This window comes from Oncorhynchus keta, chromosome 1 (genome assembly GCF_023373465.1).
Source record: "Oncorhynchus keta strain PuntledgeMale-10-30-2019 chromosome 1, Oket_V2, whole genome shotgun sequence".
Taxonomy (NCBI): Eukaryota; Metazoa; Chordata; class Actinopteri; order Salmoniformes; family Salmonidae; genus Oncorhynchus; species Oncorhynchus keta.
The window spans coordinates 67,379,723-67,401,487 of NC_068421.1; the positions used below are offsets into that span (position 1 = coordinate 67,379,723).

The 21,765-nt window shown below is 43.3% G+C and overlaps 1 protein-coding gene across 3 annotated transcripts in view; it reads left to right on the plus strand.

Moving 5' to 3' along the window:
- The window catches only part of LOC118391465 (inactive N-acetylated-alpha-linked acidic dipeptidase-like protein 2), a 274,308-nt gene that overhangs the window by 157,790 nt on the left and 94,753 nt on the right, over nucleotides 1-21,765 (plus strand). The gene's annotated exons all lie outside the window — the stretch shown is intronic.

Consider the following 21,765-nt stretch of genomic DNA (forward strand, 5'->3'; position numbering starts at 1 on the left):
TATGTAGCAAAATTGGAAATTGTGTTTTTTACATTGGATAAAAGTAGAGACTCAGAGCTACAAAATGGTATATTATACACTACAGTTGAGGAACAGTGGGAAAGTCATTTTGCTTTGAATGTTTTGGTACTATTACTGGCGAGCCCTTCTTTGTCTACACCCAAGCTTTAGCCCAACCCATCTCTTTAACGGTTGATCCGAGTGTTCTGTACTAACAGCAGTCAAGCACCCAAGCTACCTAGCTAGCTACTTCCAGATTCAAATAAGAGAACAGCTCACTGAACATTACTCGCCCTAGCAGAGCTGGTTAGGCTGTTATGTTATCCAGAGCATTGGTGACTGCAACCGTGCTGTTAGATTGTCAGTTCAGAGCATTTCGCTCTCGGGGCGTTCAGAGCGCATACCAGATGCTCTGGCCGAGGAGTAGGGTAGATCCGAAACATTCTGACCTCACAATGGCAGTCAAGCACCCAAGCTAACTGGCTAACATTGGCTACCTTGCTAGCTACTTCCAGACTCAAATGAGAGAACAGCTCACTGAACATTACTCACCCTAGCAGAGCTGGTTAGGCTGTTTTCATGTTTTCCAGAGTGTTGTTGACTGTAACTGTGCTGCTGGCAATTTATTTATGCTTTTTTTGCCGGACGTTTTTCTGACACCGGCCATATTCAATGGGTGTTGAGCATTCGTATATTCATTGGTTATTCTGCACTCTGCCACTCTCAGACTAGAGTATTTTGTTAAGACATAAACAGACATAAACAATGAACCATAATCCCAACTCCTGATTTTACTATCCTGCATGAATCTGCAGATAGCTAACCAACCAGGTTCAATGTTAGCTAGCTAACATTAGGCTATAACTAGTCAAGCAAATGGCTCTGAGATATGAATAATAAGATCATAGCGTAACGTTAGCTAGCGAGGCAGCCAGCAAACGTTAGTTAGCTAGCTAACAGTATACTTTAACTTGAAATGAAAAGACTTTATGTCAAAATATAGAAATGTGTCATATCTGAAAATGTAGCTAGCTAGACTATCTACATCATGGATGGACACGTCTCCTGTCGAATGCCATGGTTGCCCTTAGTTTGAAGATGTAATCTGGAGACAGGTGTTTTCACCATCTCCTTAGCTATCATACTCTAATTCCACTGATTTCAAAACTTGGTCCTCCAGAAAGTGGAGAGCAACACTTATGCAGTTATACTAAGCAATATATATATATAGATAAAAGCTGCCTTAGACAGGATTTGCTACACATACAAACCAGCTCAAATAGACAGAAGCATGCTATATGGCAGACCAATCCGAACTCATCTCTCGGCATGTCCAGCCCACTCATTATCTCAGCCAATCATGGCTAGCGGGAAGGTTGCTGTCATTTTCTGTGGCTAAACCAACTAGGCTTGTAATTAAACAATTGTATTCGTATTTACAGATGACATACAAGTTTGTTATTAAGGCACATGACAGTTCCCATGTTTGAGAAGGCATTTCTGCTGCACAAAAAAATGCCTTTTGATTAAATAAAAGTTTACTTTCAAACGGCTCTTCTGTGAAGTAGTGACCAGCGACATACGCCTAGTTTCCTGAAACAGGTCACATATTGTTTGCAATTTGACTTGCGATTTAGATCAAAACACTTGGTGAACTGTTGGAATCATGGAAATAGAATGATTATTGTAATTCTATAGTTAGAGTATAATATCTGTCACTTTGACATGACAACGACTGAAAGATCCAGGGAGGAGTTATTGTGACAGGGTTGGAAACAAAATGTTGGTAAGTGTTTTCCAGGGGACCATAATTAGATGTTACCTATATCAAACAAACCAAACACTGAAATACAGTCATAGAAGGTAAAGTAAAAACCTAAACCGTTCCATGCATTGATACCGGTATATAGTACAATACATTAAACCGTGCAGCCCTAGTTATCAAATCAAATCAAATTTGTCACATACACATGGTTAGTAGATGTTAATGCGAGTGTAGCGAAATGCTTGTGCTTCTAGTTCCGACAATGCAGTAATAACCAACAAGTAATCTAGCTAACAATTCCAAAACCACTACCTTATAGACACAAGTGTAAGGGGATAAAGAATATGTACATAAAGATATATGAATGAGTGATGGTACAGAGCGGCATAGGCAAGATACAGTAGATGGTATCGAGTACAGTATATACATATGAGATGAGTATGTAAACAAAGTGGCATAGTTAAAGTGGCTAGTGATACATGTATTACATAAGGATGCAGTAGGTCATATAGAGTACAGTATATACGTATACATATGAGATGAATAATGTAGGATATGTAAACATTATATTAGGTAGCATTGTTTAAAGTGGCTAGTGATATATTTTACATAATTTCCCATCAATTCCCATTATTAAAGTGGCTGGAGTTGAGTCAGTGTGTTGGCAGCAGCCACTCAATGTTAGTGGTGGCTGTTTAACAGTCTGATGGCCTTGAGATAGAAGCTGTTTTTCAGTCTCTCGGTCCCAGCTTTGATGCACCTGTACTGACCTCGCCTTCTGGATGATAGCGGGGTGAACAGGCAGTGGCTCGGGTGGTTGTTGTCCTTGATGATCTTTATGGCCTTCCTGTAACATCGGGTGGTGTAGGTGTCCTGGAGGGCAGGTAGTTTGCCCCTGGTGATGCGTTGTGCAGACCTCACTACCCTCTGGAGAGCCTTGCGGTTGTGGGTGGAGCAGTTGCCGAACAAGGGGTTGATACAGACCGACAGGATGCTCTCGATTGTGCATATGTAGAAGTTTGTGCTTTTGGTGACAAGCCGAATTTCTTCAGCCTCCTGAGGTTGAAGAGGCGCTGCTGCGCCTTCTTCATGATTCTGTCTGTGTGGGTGGACCAATTCAATTTGTCTGTGATGTGTACACCGAGGAACTTAAAACTTACTACCCTCTCCACTACTGTTTCATCAATTTGGATAGGGGGGTGTTCCCTCAAGTCCACAATCATCTCCTTAGTTTTGTTGACGTTGAGTGTGAGGTTATTTTCCTGACACCACACTCCGAGGGCCCTCACCTCCTCCCTGTAGGCCGTCTCGTCATTGTTGGTAATCAAGCCTACCACTGTTGTGTCGTCCGCAAACTTGATGATTGAGTTGGAGGCGTGCGTGGCCACGCAGTCGTGGGTGAACAGGGAGTACAGGAGAGGGCTCAGAACGCACCCTTGTGGGGCCCCAGTGTTGAGGATCAGCGGGGTGGAGATGTTGTTGCCTACGCTCACCACCTGGGGGTGGCCCGTCAGGAAGTCCAGTACCCAGTTGCACAGGGCGGGGTCGAGACCCAGGGTCTCGAGCTTGATGACGAGCTTGGAGGGCACTATGGTGTTAAATGCCGAGCTGTCGTCGATGAACAGCATTCTCACATAGGTATTCCTCTTGTCCAGATGGGTTAGGGCAGTGTGCAGTGTGATTGAGATTGCATCGTCTGTGGACCTATTTGGGCGGTAAGCAAATTGGAGTTGGTCTAGGGTGTCAGGTAGGGTGGAGGTGATATGGTCCTTGACTAGTCTCTCAAAGCACTTCATGATGACGGAAGTGAGTGCTATGGGGCGGTAGTCGTTTAGCTCAGTTACCTTAGCTTTCTTGGGAACAAGAACAATGGTGGCCCTCTTGAAGCATGTGGGAACAACAGACTGGGATAGGGATTGATTGAATATGTCCGTAAACACACCAGCCAGCTGGTCTGCGCATGCTCTGAGGGCGCGGCTGGGGATGCCGTCTGGGCCTGCAGCCTTGCGAGGGTTGACACGTTTAAATGTTTTCCTCACGTCGGCTGCAGTGAAGGAGAGTCTGCATGTTTTAGTTGCGGGCCGTGTCAGTGGCACTGTATTGTCCTCAAAGCGGGCAAAAAAGTTATTTAGTCTGCCTGGGAGCAAGACATCCTGGTCCGTGACGGGGCTGGTTTTCTTTTTGGAATCCGTGATTGACTGTAGACCCTGCCACATACCTCTTGTGTCTGAGCCATTGAATTGATATTCTACTTTGTCTCTATACTGACACTTAAATTGTTTGATTGCCCAGCGGAGGGAATAGTTACACTGTTTGTATTCGGTCATGTTTCCGGTTACCTTGCCCTGATTAAAAGCAGTGGTTCACGCTTTCAGTTTCACGCAGCATTCAGTTTCACGCGAATGCTGACATCAATACACGGTTTCTGGTTTGGGAATGTTTTAATCGTTGCTTTGGGAACGACATCTTCAACGCACGTTATGATGAACTCGCTCACCGAATCAGCGTATTCGTCAATGATGTTGTCTGACGCAATACGAAACATATCCCAGTCCACGTGATGGAAGCAGTCTTGGAGTGTGGAATCAGATTGGTCGGACCAGCGTTGAACAGACCTCAGCGTGGGAGCCTCTTGTTTTAGTTTCTGTCTGTAGGCAGGGATCAACAAAATGGAGTCGTGGTCAGCTTTTCCGAAAGGAGAGCGGGGCAGGGCCTTATATGCATCACGGAAGTTGGAATAGCAATGATCCAAGATTTTTCCAGCCCTGGTTGCGTAATCGATATGCTGATAAAATTTAGGGAGTCTTGTTTTCAGATTAGCCTTGTTAAAATCCCCAGCTACAATGAATGCAGCCTCCGGATATATGGATTCCAGTTTGCAAAGAGTCAAATAAAGTTCGTTCAGAGCCATCGATGTGTCTGCTTTGGGGGGGAATATATACGGCTGTGATTATAATCGAAGAGAATTCCCTTGGTAGATAATGCGGTCGACATTTGATTGTGAGGAATTCTAAATCAGGTGAACAGAAGGACTTGAGTTCCTGTATGTTGTTGTGGCCACACCACGTCACGTTAACCATAAAGCATACGCCCCTCCCAAATGAAAGCTTTATTACCTCATTTAAATCACGGGGTTTTGTTTGTTTTTGAGTGGTATTATCCTATTGTGAATGATATCATGCTATTGTGTTGCTCTGGATATCATTCCCACACTGCACCTTGATTTATTTAGGAGATCAGCAGATAAATATGCAGGTGAAACAAATGATACACACACACACACATCCTTTCACAGTCTAAGATGGTGGTGCTGAGAAGGGTGTGTGTCTTTTTGGTTTCTGCTCAACGTTTTTATTTTTTATTACTACGTTTGCGTTAATTATGACTTTGTTTGCTCAGAATGTTTGTGCAAAATATATTGAACTGTTTGGCCATAATGACTATTGTTATGTTTAGAGGACAAAGGGGGTGGCTTTCAAGCCGAAGAACACCATCCCATCCATGAAGCACGGGGGTGGCAGCATTATGTTGTGGGGGTGCTTTGGTGCAGGAGGAAAATTATGTGGATATATTGAGGCAACATCTCAAGACATCAGTCAGGAAGTTAACGCTTGGTCGCAAATGGGTCTTCCAAATGACCCCAAGCAGACGTTCAAAGTTGTGGTAAAATGGCTTAAGGACAACAAAGTCAAGGTATTGGAGTGGCCATCACAAAGCCTTGACCTCAATCCTATAGAAGATTTGTGGTCAGAACTGAAAGAGCGTGTGCGAGCAAAGAGGCCTACAAACCTGACTCAGTTACACCAGCTCTGTCAGGAGGAAAGGGCCAAAATGTACCCAACTTATTGTGGAAAGCTTGTGGAAGGCTGCCCAAAACGTTTGACCCAAGTTAAACAATGTAAAGGCAATGCTACCAAATACTAATTGAGTGTATGTACATTTCTGACCGACTGGGAATGTGATGAAAGCAATAAAAGCTGAAATAAATCATTATCTCTACTATTATTCTGACATTTCACATTCCTAAAATAAAGTGTTGATCCAAACTGACAGGGAATTTTTACTTGGATTACATGTCAGGAATCATGAAAAACTGAGTTTAAATGTATTTGGCTAAGGTTGTATGTAAACTTCTGACTTCAACTGTATACTGCTGCTACTGTCTATTATCTATCCTGTTGCCTAGTCACTTTACTCCTACCTATATGTACATAGCTACCTCAATTACCTCGTACCCCTTCACATTGACTCGGTACTTTTACTTCCAGTATATAGCCATGTTATTGTTATTCGTTATACACTGTGTATTTATTCCTTGTGTCGCTATAATATATATTTTTTAAATCTTTAACTGCATTTTTGGAAAATGACCCGGAAGTAAGTTATTCACTGTTAGTCCTCACCTGTTGTTTACAAAGTATGTAACAAATAAGATTCAATTTGATTAGCCAGTAAGAATTCTCTGTAAAGAGTGAATACTCACAAAGCCGCCGGCCCAGATGGCATCCCTGGCTGTGTCCTCAGAGTGTGTGCCTACCAGCTGGCGGGTGTCTTCTCGGACACCTTCAGCCTTTCCCAGGCTGTAGTCCCCACCTGCTTCAAGGAGACCACCATCGTCCCAGTGCCCAAGAAAAACAAGGTGACATGCCCAAATGACTATCGCTCTGTCGCATTCACCCCGGGCATCTTGAAGTGCTTCGAGAGGCTGGTCATGGCCCACATCAATGCCAGCATGCCAAGCACACTGGACCCACTCCAAGTTGCCTGCTGCTCGAATAGATCCATTGAATATTACATTTCCATCGCTATTCACATGGCAGTAACACATCTCAACAAGAGGAACACCTACGTGAGAATGCTATTCATTGACTAAAGTTCAGCATTCAACGTTATTCGACACCAAGCTCAGAGTCCTGGGTCTGGACACCACTTTCTGCAACTGGATCCTGGACTTCCTGATAGACAGAGCACAGGCTGTGATAATTGGCAACAACACCTCCTACACACTGACTCTTAACACAGGGGCCCCCCAGGGGTGTATCCTCAGCCCTCTGCTGTACTCTCTGTTCACCCACGACTGTGTGGCTTTGGACAACACCATAGTTGTAGGCCTGACAACCAACAATGACAAGTCAACCTGTAGGGAGGAGGAAAGTGAACTGGCATTTTTGTGCCAGGACAACAACCTCTCCCTCAACATCAGTAAAGCAAATTAGTTGATTGTTCAGGAAGCAGATGAGGGAACATGCCCCGATCCACATCAACGGGACTGCAGTAGAGAAAGTTGGCAGTTTTATGTTCCTCTGTGTCCAGTTCACCAAGGAATTGACATGGACCAACAACACCACCACTCTTGTCAAGAGGGCACAACAGCGGCTGATTAAATTCAACATGCCACCCCATCTCCACATACTACCGCTGCACCATCAAGAGCGTCATGACTGGTTGCATCACTGCCTGGCAAGGGAATTTCTCCGTCCATGACCGCAAGGCCCTCCAGTGGGTGGTTTAGATGGCCCTGCACATCACTGGAACTGTGCTCCCAACCATTCAGGACATCTACTCGAAACCTGAGGAAGGCCCACAGCATCGTCAAGGACCCCACAGAGCATGAGGTCTGATACCAACAGGCTCAGATACAGTTTCTTTCTACAAGCACCTGCTCTGATTCTCCGCATCTTAGCACACATGCACCCAATCATATACATACACCCACATAGACATACACACACACAAAACACACACACACACACAAACTTAAATAAAATCATCTTTGAGAACTATTCTACAAAATAAAAACTAGACAGTCAGAGAGACTTTGAAATTCCAAAAATGTCATGCCATGGAACCCCTATTGATTTTGTTATAATGTTTGAGTCACTCAGCATAAGAACAAGGCATAAGCCATATGGCAAACTGTGTAGAGATGCAGGAAATTAGCTTTAAAACAAAAAATTATCTCAGACCTAGGAAGAATGTGTATATAGTCATGGCCAAAAGTTTTGAGAATGACACAAATATTAATTTCCACAAAGTTTGCTGCTTCAGTGTCTTTAGATATTTTTGTCAGATGTTACTATGGAACACTGAAGTATAATTACAAGCATTACATAAGTGTCGAAGGCTTTTATTGACAATTACATGAAGTTGATGCAAAGACTCAATATTTGCAGTGTTGACCCTTATTTTTCAAGACCTCTGAAATCCGCCCTGGCATGCTGTCAATTAACTTCTGGGCCACATCCTGACTGATGGCAGCCCATTCTTGCATATTCAATGCTTGGAGTTTGTCAGACTTTGTGGGATTTTGTTTGTCCACCCGCCTCTTGAGGATTGACCACAAGTTCTCAATGGGATTAAGGTCTGTGGAGTTTAATATTGATGTTTTGTTATATATTGATGTTGATGTTATATTATATCGATATTGATGTTTTGTTCCCCGAGCCACTTAGTTATCACTTTTGACTTATGGCAAGGTGCTCCATCATGCTGGAAAAGGCATTGTTCATCACCAAACTGTCCCTGGATGGTTGGGAGAAGTTGCACTCGGAGGATGTGTTGGTACCATTCTTTATTCATGGCTGTGTTCTTAGGCAAAATTATGAGTGAGCCCACTCCCTTGGCTGAGAAGCAACCCCACACATCAATGATCTCAGGATACTTTACTGTTGGCATGACACAGAACTGATGGTAGCGCTCACCTTGTCTTCTCCGGACAAGCTTTTTTCCAGATGCCCCAAACAATCGGAAAGGGGATTCATCAGAGAAAATGACTTTACCCCAGTCCTCAGCAGTCCAATCTCTGTACCTTTTGCAGAATATCAGTCTGTCCCTGAAGTTTTTCCTGGAGAGAAGTGGCTTCCTTGCTGTCCTTCTTGACACCAGGCTATCCTCCAAAAGTCTTCGCCTCACTGTGCATGCAGATGCACTCACACCTGCCTGCTGCATTTCCTGAGCAAGCTCTGTACTGGTGGTGCCCTGATCCCGCAGCTGAATCAACTTTAGGAGATGGTCCTGGCGCTTGCTGGACTTTTTTGGGTGCCCTGAAGCCTTCATCACAACAATTGAACCGCTCTCCTTGAAGATCTTGATGATTCGATAAATGGTTGACACTCACACCTGTGTTAACGAGAGAATCACTGACATGATGTCAGCTGGTCCTTTTGTGGCAGGGCTGAAATGCAGTGGAAATGTTTTTTGGGGGGATTCAGTTAATTTGCATGGCAAAGAGGGACTTTGCAATTAATGGCAATTCCTCTGATTACTCTTCATACCATTCTGGAGTATATGCAAATTGCCATCATACGGAGGCAGCAGACTTTGAAAATTCATATTTGTGTCATTCTCAAAACTTTTGGCCACAACTGTAATTGCAGGACATTACTCGCAGCCCTCTGACAAATGTGTAGAATTGCAGGAAACTAACTTGCAGGAAACTAACTAAAACAGCAAAATGTTGCCTCTGTGACCAAAAGGAGGGGCCTCTAACTCCCCCCTTCTAACACATTTAAATGCAGTCTTTCTCTCTGCTTCGATCACTCCTGGGGCTCTGATGTATTCCGCCCATTTCTTTACAGGGACTGCTAGGATCTCATTCTTCCTTCATCACAGTCAATGGCCAGTAAGTGGGGTTTTTAAAGTGTGTACTTGTTTGGCATGTGGCTAATTAATGAGCCTGTGTGTTTCCTGTGCGCTGGGCTGTCTTTCCACTTTAGAGACACACAGGTACTGAGGCAAGGGCCAAGGTTAAATCCTTTTCCCTGTCGTCCTCTTATTTTCATAAGGCTAATGAACACGTGAACAGATGTACATCTTTAAATTGTCAAAATGCTCACTGACAACATCTGTCTGAATTTTGGGCAATGTACTTATTTCATCACATTTTAATGTTGCCACTTGCAAGGATTCTGAGACTATTAATTGACATTAAGGGCGCTGGCATTGTTGAGGCATCTTTCATTACTGTTTGGTTTATCGTAGAGGTTGTTGGCAGTATTGATCCTCGCTGGAGTAGTCCTTGCTTTAGTGAACACCTTTGGAGAGATGGTTATGTGAGTTTGTCCTACACACTAGTCAACCTCATCTACAGCTTATTAATACTCTACTGTCTTACCATTGTCTCGATCCTGAAGTATGTTACTGCTGTGGTCTTTCTGTATGTTTTACAAATATATTCTGGTCTTTGTATGTTATCACTTAGATACATGGAGGGCCAGAATAGGACAACTGTCCATGTAGACTTTTATGACGAATACTTTTAGATTGAGCACAGTATTTCCTGTTGTATTCATGAAATGCTCAAGAGGTATTGAGACTGCATAGTACGTATATTCGTGAGAAAGTGTATTGAGAGAGACAGGAAAGAAAGAGAAGAAGCATATTGCCGTGTCCAAAATGTGTTGCAGTAAGTAACAGATTTCAACATACTAGGCACATCCATACGGTGAATGCCTCGTCTGATACGCAATTGCACACGTGGTTCTCGAAAGATGATTATCTTCTTAAGTAGTGTGTAGCAAATTCTACTCGATGAAAAGCCAAAATGAGTATGACATCATGGCATTTGATGCATCCTACATTTTAGAAATGTCACATTGAAGGGTTCAGCAAAATGTGTGTAGGCTTCTACTAGAGTCTGTACATGGCACGATCATATACTGTACTAACAACGACAGCTTACTGATTTGAGAATAATACGTTTCCGTATGCTTAAGTATGCTGTACTAATGAATAAAGGCTTGCCGTCCTAAAGAAGACGTTCTCTTATAGTATTCTTTGAGTCCGTCTACCCCTCGACAAACAATAAAAAGTCTTATTTTCGCATACCCAAAATGCTTACTATTTAGAAGTACGGGTATTCGGACATGGCATTTGTCTTACATGAGCCTCAAGCAGATGGGTTTCATGAAGAGGGTTCTTAAGCATCCTATATTATGCAGTATTTGTAATGTGTCAGCTATAAACATGGGAATCAAACAGTTGATAATAATGAATGAAGGATGTTCACCCCTCCATATCAAAGATACAGAACACATGAAAGACACTTTGACTGAAAATGTGAGCTGGAATAGAAAACAGATCTGAAAACCAAAGACCACTGAACAATTTCCATAAAATAAGGATTGTGTTCATGCAAATTAATTCCAAACCTTTGCTACCTGCTTATTTGGAAATAATTCTGCTTAGTTAGGCTTACAGTAGGAAAGCAAACCTCTTGGGAATAAAGAAAATGTCAAACATTGTAAACAAGTAGCAAACAGTTTGTTGTGCTTATAATCTGTGCAATAGATTGCATTAGGTCTTAATTACATTAGATCTGAACAACCCAAAAGTTGAAACAACTCATGCACCTCTGCAATAGATCATTTGTAGTCTATCCCTAGAAGATCATAACGCAAAACCCAATACACAATGCAATTGCCTTGTGTGGTACAGTATTGTACAGTTTGATATTACATACTGTAGTATGGAATTTGGTTTACAGTCATGCAGTGCATATTATTATTTCATACAGTGCCTTGCAGTAGTTGTGACAGAGGGGTGAATGTAGCACCATTGGTATCAATAAAGCCACACGTCCACACCAGGAAGACCAGCCACTGTCAATGGCCACTTAGTATTGATTTCACATGTAATGAAGTGGAGATGCAGGCGGGCCTCACCAATAACCAACCAAACTATCCAAGCGTTTTACAGATGAGGCATGGCTACACATACCGAGCTCCTGGTGTAATTATTATATAGAGGTCTTAGAGCCCATTCCAAGAAGAAATCATCACATAATGTCTATGTTTATTTAATTTATTTGCCACATAACTGCATTTCGTATGATTTTTCCACAGTGGAATTGGACATACGGTATGTAATGCAATATGTAATCCATTCAATTATTCTGCACAACCATGTAGCACAATATATCATGCCTTGGAAGTGCAAACGAGAAATCCACACACCAGCTTACCCAATACAGCTGTAGGTTCTGTTTCTCAGGGCTAGTACTGACAGCAGCTAGCCGACAGTGTATCAGGTATGGATGTGTCAGTGTGTTTGGTCTGCTTGTCTGCCTTGGGAAGTCATCCTGTTGTAAAGTAGAAATGTACCCAGTGATCTCAGCTCCATTCCCTCAGTCTTGTGGTTGGATCAATACAGCCACTCTGCTCTTGCTCGTGATACTGATGGAGATCAGAGGGTGTGATGCACAACTGACATCCTCACAGGATTCAAAAGAGAATGGATTGACTACCCGATGCAAGGGCCATGTGGGGCTTGTTGGAGGCACAGTTAACAATATGTATAGGTTGATCATGGGTTACAGTCTTCTGAAATGCAGAGCAAAATATTGATAGACTGCTAGTTAATTATGGATTGAAAAAGACAGAACACCTAAGTAATGTTAGTATGATGTTTAATGAATATTGTTTAAATTTTGAGGAAAGCACAAAAGTATTGTCTAAATTGGCTAGCCGCAAGTTACATGATCTAATGAAAGTTCTTTATCCTCTTTACAACCCTGTGTTGATGAAACGCTAAGAATGAGTATGTACTAACATGACTGCCTTTCTTATCTCATTTTACATTTGAGTCAATTAGCAGACACTCTTATCCAGAGCGACTTACAGAAGCAATTAGGGTTAAGTACCTTACTCAAGGGCACATGGACAGATTTTTCACATAATCGGCATGGGGATTCGAGCATAAGAACTTTCGGTTATTGGTCCAATTAACCACTAGGCTACCTCCCACCCCATTCTCTTCGTTTATCTTATCTTTCTCTTTCTGTGTACAAAACTATCTGTCTAAATATTTGGTACTATTCACATAGAGTACCTTTCTCCAGAAAACGCTGCTGAAAAAAAGCCAAGGAAAACTAAAGGGCTTCTCTCACAGCTGAAAGATTAGTGCAACATGGATCCTGTAACCGTTGCATGCAGTGCACGTCTCAACATGGCAGGAAGAGAGATACTGTATATATTTTTCACCTGGACCATTAATCATTCCTATTGGTGAGATTGCTTCTAGAGCAGTGTGAGAGCCAAAGCCCAAATGAGATAATAAACGATTGCTATAGGAGGGAAGAGAGAAGCCTGGCTCCCACCGTACGTTTCCTTACTGCAGACTGGCTTGGGGCGTGCCACAGTTGACTTACTTCCTTGCCACAGTCACCAGGGGCATGCTGCCTGCCCTCAAGGAAACTTACAGCACTCTGTGTCAAAGCAAGGCCAACAAGATCATCAAGGTACCTCAGCCAACTTAGTCACAGTCTTTTCCCTCTGCTACCATCTAGAAGAAAAAGACAGAACAGGTGCATCAAAGCTGGGACCGAAAGGCTGAAAAAGAGCTGCTATCTCCAGGCCATCAAATTGTTGAACAGCCATCTCGCCATTCCCTGTAGCAAGTTAGAGTACTAAGTAGTACTTCTGTAGTAAGAAACAAAGGTAGACTCACACACACAGCTCATACACATGCAGACTCAGTACACACATATACACACACACATGCATACGGCCATACTCACCAACACACACACACACGCACGCACGCACGCACGCACGCACGCACGCACGCACACACACACACACACACACACACACACACACACACACACACACACACACACACACACACACACACACACATACATCAATGCTGCAACACGTCCACATTAGTGTGGATGCTACCATGAATATGGGTAGTCCTGAATTAATCGTGAATTAAAATTACAGACGCACAAATATCATACACCCCAAAAATGCTAACCTCCCCTGTTATTGTAATGGTGAGATGTTTGCATCTTGGGGGTATAATATTTCTCACTCATCAATATTTACAATAAAAGTGACTCCAAAATAATCTGAAACAACCAAAACAAACAGTAAATGCGTCCAACAAGTGTGTGGAGTCACAAGGTTGATGTAATCATTGCATGCTAGGAATATGGGACCATACACAACACTTTTACTACTTTAATACACATGGACAGTGCATTCGGGAAGCACTGATAGTACTTTTAACAGTTCAAATCAAAAGTGGGTGAGTAGAGATTAAAAACAACAAATGATGTGTCACTGTCCCAATACTTTTGTAGCTCACTGCATATACTGTAGAAACATTACAGTATATATGTCACGACTTCCGCCGAAGCTGGTCTCTCTCCTTGTTCGGGCGGCGTTCGGCGGTCGAAGTCACCGACCATTCTCTAGCCATCGCTGATCCTGTTTTCCTTTGGTTTTGTCTTTTCTTCCATCACACCTGGTTCCAATCCCATCAATTACATGTTGTGTATTTAACCCTCTGTTCCCCTTCATGTCCTTGTCGGTGATTGTTTGTTGTAAGTGCTTGTGTCTGTCCTGGTGTGCGTCGGGTTATGTACCCATTTATTTTATTATTCTGTTTTCCGACTTCTCTGCTGGGCACCCCTTACAATATACATCTTTTATACTGTTTTTCACACTGTGTATTCATATACTATATCTGTCATACAGCTCATTCTAATATATCTACTACTGTACATTACATTTTTGTTACACTGTTGATACACACCGAATATTTATACACTGGATTCGTATATATATATATATATATATATATATATATATATATATACTGTATTCTTGACATAGCTAATATATCTACTACTGTACATGTACATATCATTCTCACTATATATTTTTGGTTTATGTACACAGATTGCATTTGGATTACTGATACAGTGTTATTTGCGTTGCTAACTGGTATTTGTGATTTCTTGTTTTTTTGTTTTTGATTATTATTTGTGAACTTCTTTGACATTTTAACTGCAGTCTTAGAGCTAGTAACACACGCAATTCGCTGCACCCTCTATAACATCTGCTAACCTGTGTACGTGTACCAATGAACTTGATTTGATTTTATATTATATTTTATAGTGAGTCCAAACTTTTCAATTGAACTCAGCCATGGCCTCAGAGAGCCAAAAATCAAATTATCATATTTAATGATTGATAATGAATCTTGTTCTCAAGTGCCCATAAGTCACTCTTCCTGACCAAATAGGATATGTCAGTTTTAAGGGCACAAATAGACTCAAATCACCATTTGTTAATATTAAGATTCAGATGTTAAAGTTGTAATTAGCAAGAATAATCACATCACACTGCAGGTAACCTTGAAGTATGTCCTGCCATTGAGAGACCAACTCATTATCTAGCATTGTAACCATCAATGAGTCAACTCTTCAGAGATAATGCAGAGGGAGCCATTTTAATTCAATTCAGATAACTGTTCAAATAATTATATTTTGTTTGAGAGAAACATTATGGATTGAAAACACAAACGGCAGGAATAGTGTGGAGTTGAAGAGGCCAGTTTGCTACATTGTTATTCGAGTGTGACTGTTGCTGTCACCCCAGCCGGGCGCTGGCAGTGGAAAATATAACCCTGCAAAATAAATGTGTTACTAAAGCAGGATTAGGCTCACAGTTTGCCTGTTTTAATGAGGCTGAATCAATGGAGCATTTCGCCCATCTAAATCCCCATTGGTTTGCAGAAACCATTACTTCCAACTTAAAATCCACCAGCCTATTAGCGGGTCACCTGCAAGCCCCAATCAGAGGTGGAGGGCTTTGAGAGAGAGAGAGAGAGAGAGAGAGAGAGAGAGAGAGAGAGAGAGAGAGAGAGAGAGAGAGAGAGAGAGAGTGATTTAAAGCTCATTTCCTGCAATTATACACATTTATCCATGGCTTGTGCATGTTTTTATGTTATTGGAGTGACTCAAACATTATAAAACAAATCGATAGGGCCCATGCCATGAATAAAAACCTATTAAATAAAATACTATTAAATGCATAATTTTTTTAATTTTAGATTATCCTGGAATGTCTAGCTTTTATTTTGGTGATAGTTATCAAAGATTATCTTATTTTAAAATATTTCATTATCTTTTCTATATACTTTATACAGTCAAAAGTTTGGACACAGCTACTCGTTCAATGGTTTTTATTCATCTGTTACTATTTTCTACAATGTAGAATAATAGTGAAGACATCAAACCTATTAAATAAAACATATGGAATCATGTAAAATGTGTTAAACAAATCAAAATATATTTTATATTTGAGATTCTTCAAAGTTGCCACCCTTTTCTTTGATGACAGCTTTGCACCCTGTTGGCATTCTCTCAACCAGCTTCATGATGTAGTCACCTTGAATGCATTACATTCAACAGGTGGGCCATGTTAAAAGTTAATTTAATGCTTTTGAGCCAATCAGTTGTGTTGTGACAAGGTAGGGGTGGTGTACAGAATACAGCCCTATCTGGTAAAAGACCATGTCCATATTATGATAAGAACAGCTCAAAAAAGCAAAGAGAAATGACAGTCCATCATTACTTTAAGACATGAAGGTCAGTCAATTCTGAACATTTCAAGAACCTTGAAAGTTTCTTCAAGTGCAGTCGCAAAAAGCATCAAGCGCTATGAAGAAACTCGCTCTCATGAGGACCGCCACAGGAAAGGAAGACCAAGAGTTACCTCTGCTGCACAGGATAAGTTCATTAGAGTTAACTGCAACTCATAAATTGCAGCCCAAATAACTGCTTCACAGAGTTCAAGTAACATACATCTCAACATCAATTGTTCAGAGAAGACTGCATGAATCAGGTCTTCATGGTCAAAATAATTGCTGCAAAGAAACCACTACTAAAGGACACCAATAATTTTTATTTATTTTTTATTTCACCTTTATTTAACCAGGTAGGCTAGTTGAGAACAAGTTCTCATTTGCAACTGCGACCTGGCCAAGATAAAGCATAGCAGTGTGAACAGACAACACAGAGTTACACATGGAGTAAACAATTAGCAAGTCAATAACACAGTAGAAAAAAATGGGCAGTCTATATACAATGTGTGCAAAAGGCATGAGGTAGGCGAATAATACAATTTTGCAGATTAACACTGGAGTGATAAATGATCAGATGGGCATGTACAGGTAGAGATATTGGTGTGCAAAAGAGCAGAAAAGTAAATAAATAAAAACAGTATAAAAACAGTATGGGAATGAGGTAGGTGAAAAAGGGTGAGCTATTTACCAATAGACTATGTACAGCTGCAGCGATCGGTTAGCTGCTCGGATAGCTGATGTTTGAAGTTGGTGAGGGAGATAAAAGTCTCCAACTTCAGCGATTTTGCAATTCGTTCCAGTCACAGGCAGCAGAGTACTGGAACGAAAGGCGGCCAAATGAGGTGTTGGCTTTAGGGATGATCAGTGAGATACACCTGCTGGAGCGCGTGCTACGGATGGGTGTTGCCATCGTGACCAGTGAACTGAGATAAGGCGGAGCTTTACCTAGCATGGACTTGTAGATGACCTGGAGCCAGTGGGTCTGGCGACGAATATGTAGTGAGGGCCAGCCGACTAGAGCATACAAGTCGCAGTGGTGGGTGGTATAAGGTACTTTAGTGACAAAACGGATGGCACTGTGATAGACTGCATCCAGTTTGCTGAGTAGAGTGTTGGAAGCCATTTTGTAGATGACATCGCCGAAGTCGAGGATCGGTAGGATAGTCAGTTTTACTAGGGTAAGCTTGGCAGCGTGAGTGAAGGAGGCTTTGTTGCGGAATAGAAAGCCGACTCTGGATTTGATTTTTGATTGGAGATGTTTGATGTGAGTCTGGAAGGAGAGTTTGCAGTCTAGCCAGACACCTAGGTACTTATAGATGTCCACATATTCAAGGTTGGAACCATCCAGGGTGGTGATGCTAGTCGGGCATGCGGGTGCAGGCAGCGATCGGTTGAAAAGCATGCATTTGGTTTTACTCGCGTTTAAGAGCAGTTGGAGGCCACGGAAGGAGTGCTGTATGGCATTGAAGCTCGTTTGGAGGTTGGATAGCACAGTGTCCAATGACGGGCCGAAAGTATATAGAATGGTGTCGTCTGCGTAGAGGTGGATCAGGGAATCGCCCGCAGCAAGAGCAACATCATTGATATATACAGAGAAAAGAGTCGGCCCGAGAATTGAACCCTGTGGCACCCCCATAGAGACTGCCAGAGGACCGGACAGCATGCCCTCCGATTTGACACACTGAACTCTGTCTGCAAAGTAATTGGTGAACCAGGCAAGGCAGTCATCCGAAAAACCGAGGCTGTTGAGTCTGCCGATAAGAATTTGGTGATTGACAGAGTCGAAAGCCTTGGCGAGGTCGATGAAGACGGCTGCACAGTACTGTCTTTTATCGATGGCGGTTATGATATCATTTAGTACCTTGAGTGTGGCTGAGGTGCACCCGTGACCGGCTCGGAAACCAGATTGCACAGCGGAGAAGGTACGGTGGGATTCGAGATGGTCAGTGACCTGTTTGTTGACTTGGCTTTCGAAGACCTTAGATAGGCAGGGCAGGATGGATATAGGTCTATAGCAGTTTGGGTCCAGGGTGTCACCCCCTTTGAAGAGGGGGATGACTGCGGCAGCTTTCAATCCTTGGGGATCTCAGACGATATGAAAGAGAGGTTGAACAGGCTGGTAATAGGGGTTGCGACAATGGCGGCAGATAGTTTCAGAAATAGCGGGTCCAGATTGTCAAGCCCAGCTGATTTGTACGGGTCCAGGTTTTGCAGCTCTTTCAGAACATCTGCTATCTGGATTTGGGTAAAGGAGAACCTGGAGAGGCTTGGGTGAGGAACTACGGGGGCGGAGCTGTTGGCCGAGGTTGGAGTAGCCAGGCGGAAGGCATGGCCAGCCGTTGAGAAGTGCTTATTGAAGTTTTCGATAATCATGGATTTATCGGTGGAGACCGTGTTTCCTAGCCTCAGTGCAGTGGGCAGCTGGGAGGAGGTGCTCTTGTTCTCCATGGACTTCACAGTGTCCCAGAACTTTTGGAGTTGGAGCTACAGGATGCAAACTTCTGCCTGAAGAAGCTGGCCTTAGCTTTCCTGACTGACTGCGTGTATTGGTTCCTGACTTCCCTGAACAGTTGCATATCACGGGGGCTATTCGATGCTATTGCAGTCCGCCACAGGATGTTTTTGTGCTGGTCGAGGGCAGTCAGGTCTGGAGTGAACCAAGGGCTGTATCTGTTCTTGGTTCTGCATTTTTGAACGGAGCATGCTTATCTAAAATGGTGAGGAAGTTACTTTTAAAGAATGACCAGGCATCCTCAACTGACGGGATGAGGTCAATGTCCTTCCAGGATACACGGGCCAGGTCGATTAGAAAGGCCTGCTCACAGAAGTGTTTTAGGAGCGTTTGACAGTGATGAGGGTGGTCGTTTGACTGCGGCTCCGTGGCGGATACAGGCGATGAGGCAGTGATCGCTGAGATCCTGGTTGAAGACAGCGGAGGTATATTTGGAGGGCCAGTTGGTCAGGATGACGTCTATGAGGTGCCCTTGTTTACAGAGTTAGGGTTGTACCTGGTGGGTTCCTTGATGATTTGAGTGAGATTGAGGGCATCTAGCTTAGATTGTAGGACTGCCGGGGTGTTAAGCATATCCCAGTTTAGGTCACCTAACAGAACAAACTCTGAAGCTAGATGGGGGCGATCAATTCACAAATGGTGTCCAGGGCGCAGCTGGGAGCTGACGGGGGTCGGTAGCAGGCGGCAACAGTGATAGACTTGTTTCTGGAGAGAGTAATTTTCAAAATTAGTAGTTCAAACTGTTTGGGTATGGACCTGGAAAGTATGACATTACTTTGCAGGCTATCTCTGCAGTAGACTGCGACTCCGCCCCCTTTGGCAGTTCTATCTTGACGGAAGATGTTATAGTTGGGTATGGAAATCTCTGAATTTTTGGTGGCCTTCCTGAGCCAGGATTCAGACACGGCAAGGACATCAGGGTTAGCAGAGTGTGCTAAAGCAGTGAGTAAAACAAACTTAGGGAGGAGGCTTCTGATGTTGACATGCATAAAACCAAGACTTTTCGATCACAGAAGTCAACAAATGAGGGTACCTGGGGGCATGCAGGGCCTGGGTTTACCTCCACATCACCCGCGGAACAGAGAAGGAGTAGTATGAGGGTGCGGCTAAAGGCTATCAAAACTGGTCGCCTAGAGCGTTGGGGGCAGAGGATAAGAGGAGCAGGTTTCTGGGCATGGTAGAATATATTCAGGGCATAATGCGCAGACAGGGGTATGGTGGGGTGCGGGTACAGCGGAGGTAAGCCCAGGCACTGGGTGATGATGAGAGAGGTTGTATCTCTGGACATGCTGGTTGTAATGGGTGAGGTCACCGCATGTGTGGGGGTGGGACAAAGGAGGTAACAGGGGTATGCAGAGTGGATCTAGGGGCTCCATTGTGAACTAAAACAATGATAACTAACCTGAACAACAGTATACAAGGCATATTGACATTTGGGAGAGACATACAGCGAGGCATACAGTAATCACAGGTGTTGAATTGGGAAAGCTAGCTAAAAACAGTAGGCGAGGCTGATCAGCTAGCACAACAAACAGCAGGTAAAATGGCGTTGACTAGGCAACTGGGCCGACAGATAAACAAACAAGCAGAATGGGGTACCGTGATTAATGGACAGTCCAGCGTGCGTCAGCTATGTAGCCAAGAAATCAGTGTCCAGGGGGCAGCGGTGGATGGGCAGGGAAGCTGGGCTGGCGAGTGTTATCCAGGTTTTTTTTTTTTTTTTTTTTTTTTTTAAACTAACAATGACTAAATAGCTTGTAGCTAGTTAGCTGGTTAGCGTCTGGAGGTTCTTGAGTGTGTCATAAAAATAAATCAAAATTAAAAGTGATAGCGAATCCGTATCACAGTGGGTGAGGCAGGTTTCCGGAAGGTATAAACAAATAAAAATCAAAGAGAGATAGAAAGTAAATGGGTTCAGAAGTGTTTGGGATGAGGTGAGTCAGATGGTTAGCATGCCTGTGCTAACAAGCTAACAGTTCGTAGGCCCGGGCTAGACAAGCTAACCGTTAGCAGGCCGAATAGCAAGTAGGGAGATAGCGAGGGCTAGAGAGCTAACCTTTGGGGGACGTCGCGATGGGGTGAGTCTGTTTATTCCTCTTCTTGCGGTGACATCGACAGACCGGTCGTGGGCCCGGGTAATTGTAGCCCAGGATTATGCTACAGGAGCTCTAGTGCGCTGGGTGAGCTGGAGACACAGCGTTTCAGAAAGCTCGCGGGCCTTGGCCAGCAGATGGATCTTTGGCGATGTCGCAACGAAAAAGCCTGTTGAAAGCCTGTTGAAACCACCTCGGACGATTATGTCGGCGGACCAGTCGTGATGGATCGGCGGCGCTCCGTGTCGGCAGTAAAGGGTCCAGGCCAATTGGCAAAAGAGGTATCGTTGGGCCTCTTCGGCTAGTCGGGAGATGGGCTTAGCTCAAGGCTAACTGTAGCTTGTTTTGGGCCAGAGACGTTGGCCAGGAGTAGCCACTCGGAATTGCAGCTAGCTAGTTGCGATGATCCGGTGTAAAGGTTCAGAGCTTGCGGTAGGAATCCGGAGATGTGGTAGAGAAAGAGCAGTCTGATATGCTCTGGGTTGATGTCGCGCTGGTGTTCTAGTTAGCTTAGAAGACCGCTAGCAATGGCTAACTGAGTACGAGCTAGTAGCTAGTTAGCTGGCTAGCTTCTGATGGTGGCTCCGGATCTAAAGTAAAGTATAGAAAAGGCGGATCCGTACCACATTGGGTGATGCGGGTTGCAGGAGAGTATATTCAGCTCTAGTTTGAGAGTGAGATTAAAATATGTACGAAATATATACAGAAAAAAAACGAAGAAAACTATATTTACACTAGACAGGACGGGACAAGACAAAACATACGTCCGACTGCTACGCCATCTTGGATAATAAGAAGAGACTTGGACATTTGACGAGTGGAAATCTGTCCTTTGTTCTGATGAGTCCAAATGTTCGATTTTTGGTTCCAACCGCCATGTCTTTGTGTGACGCAGAGTAGGTGAATTGATGATCTCTGTATGTGTGGCTCCCACCGTGAAGCATGGAGGAGGAGGTGTGATGGTGTGGGGGTGCTTTGCTGGTGACACTGTCTGTGATTTATTTAGAATTCAAGGCACA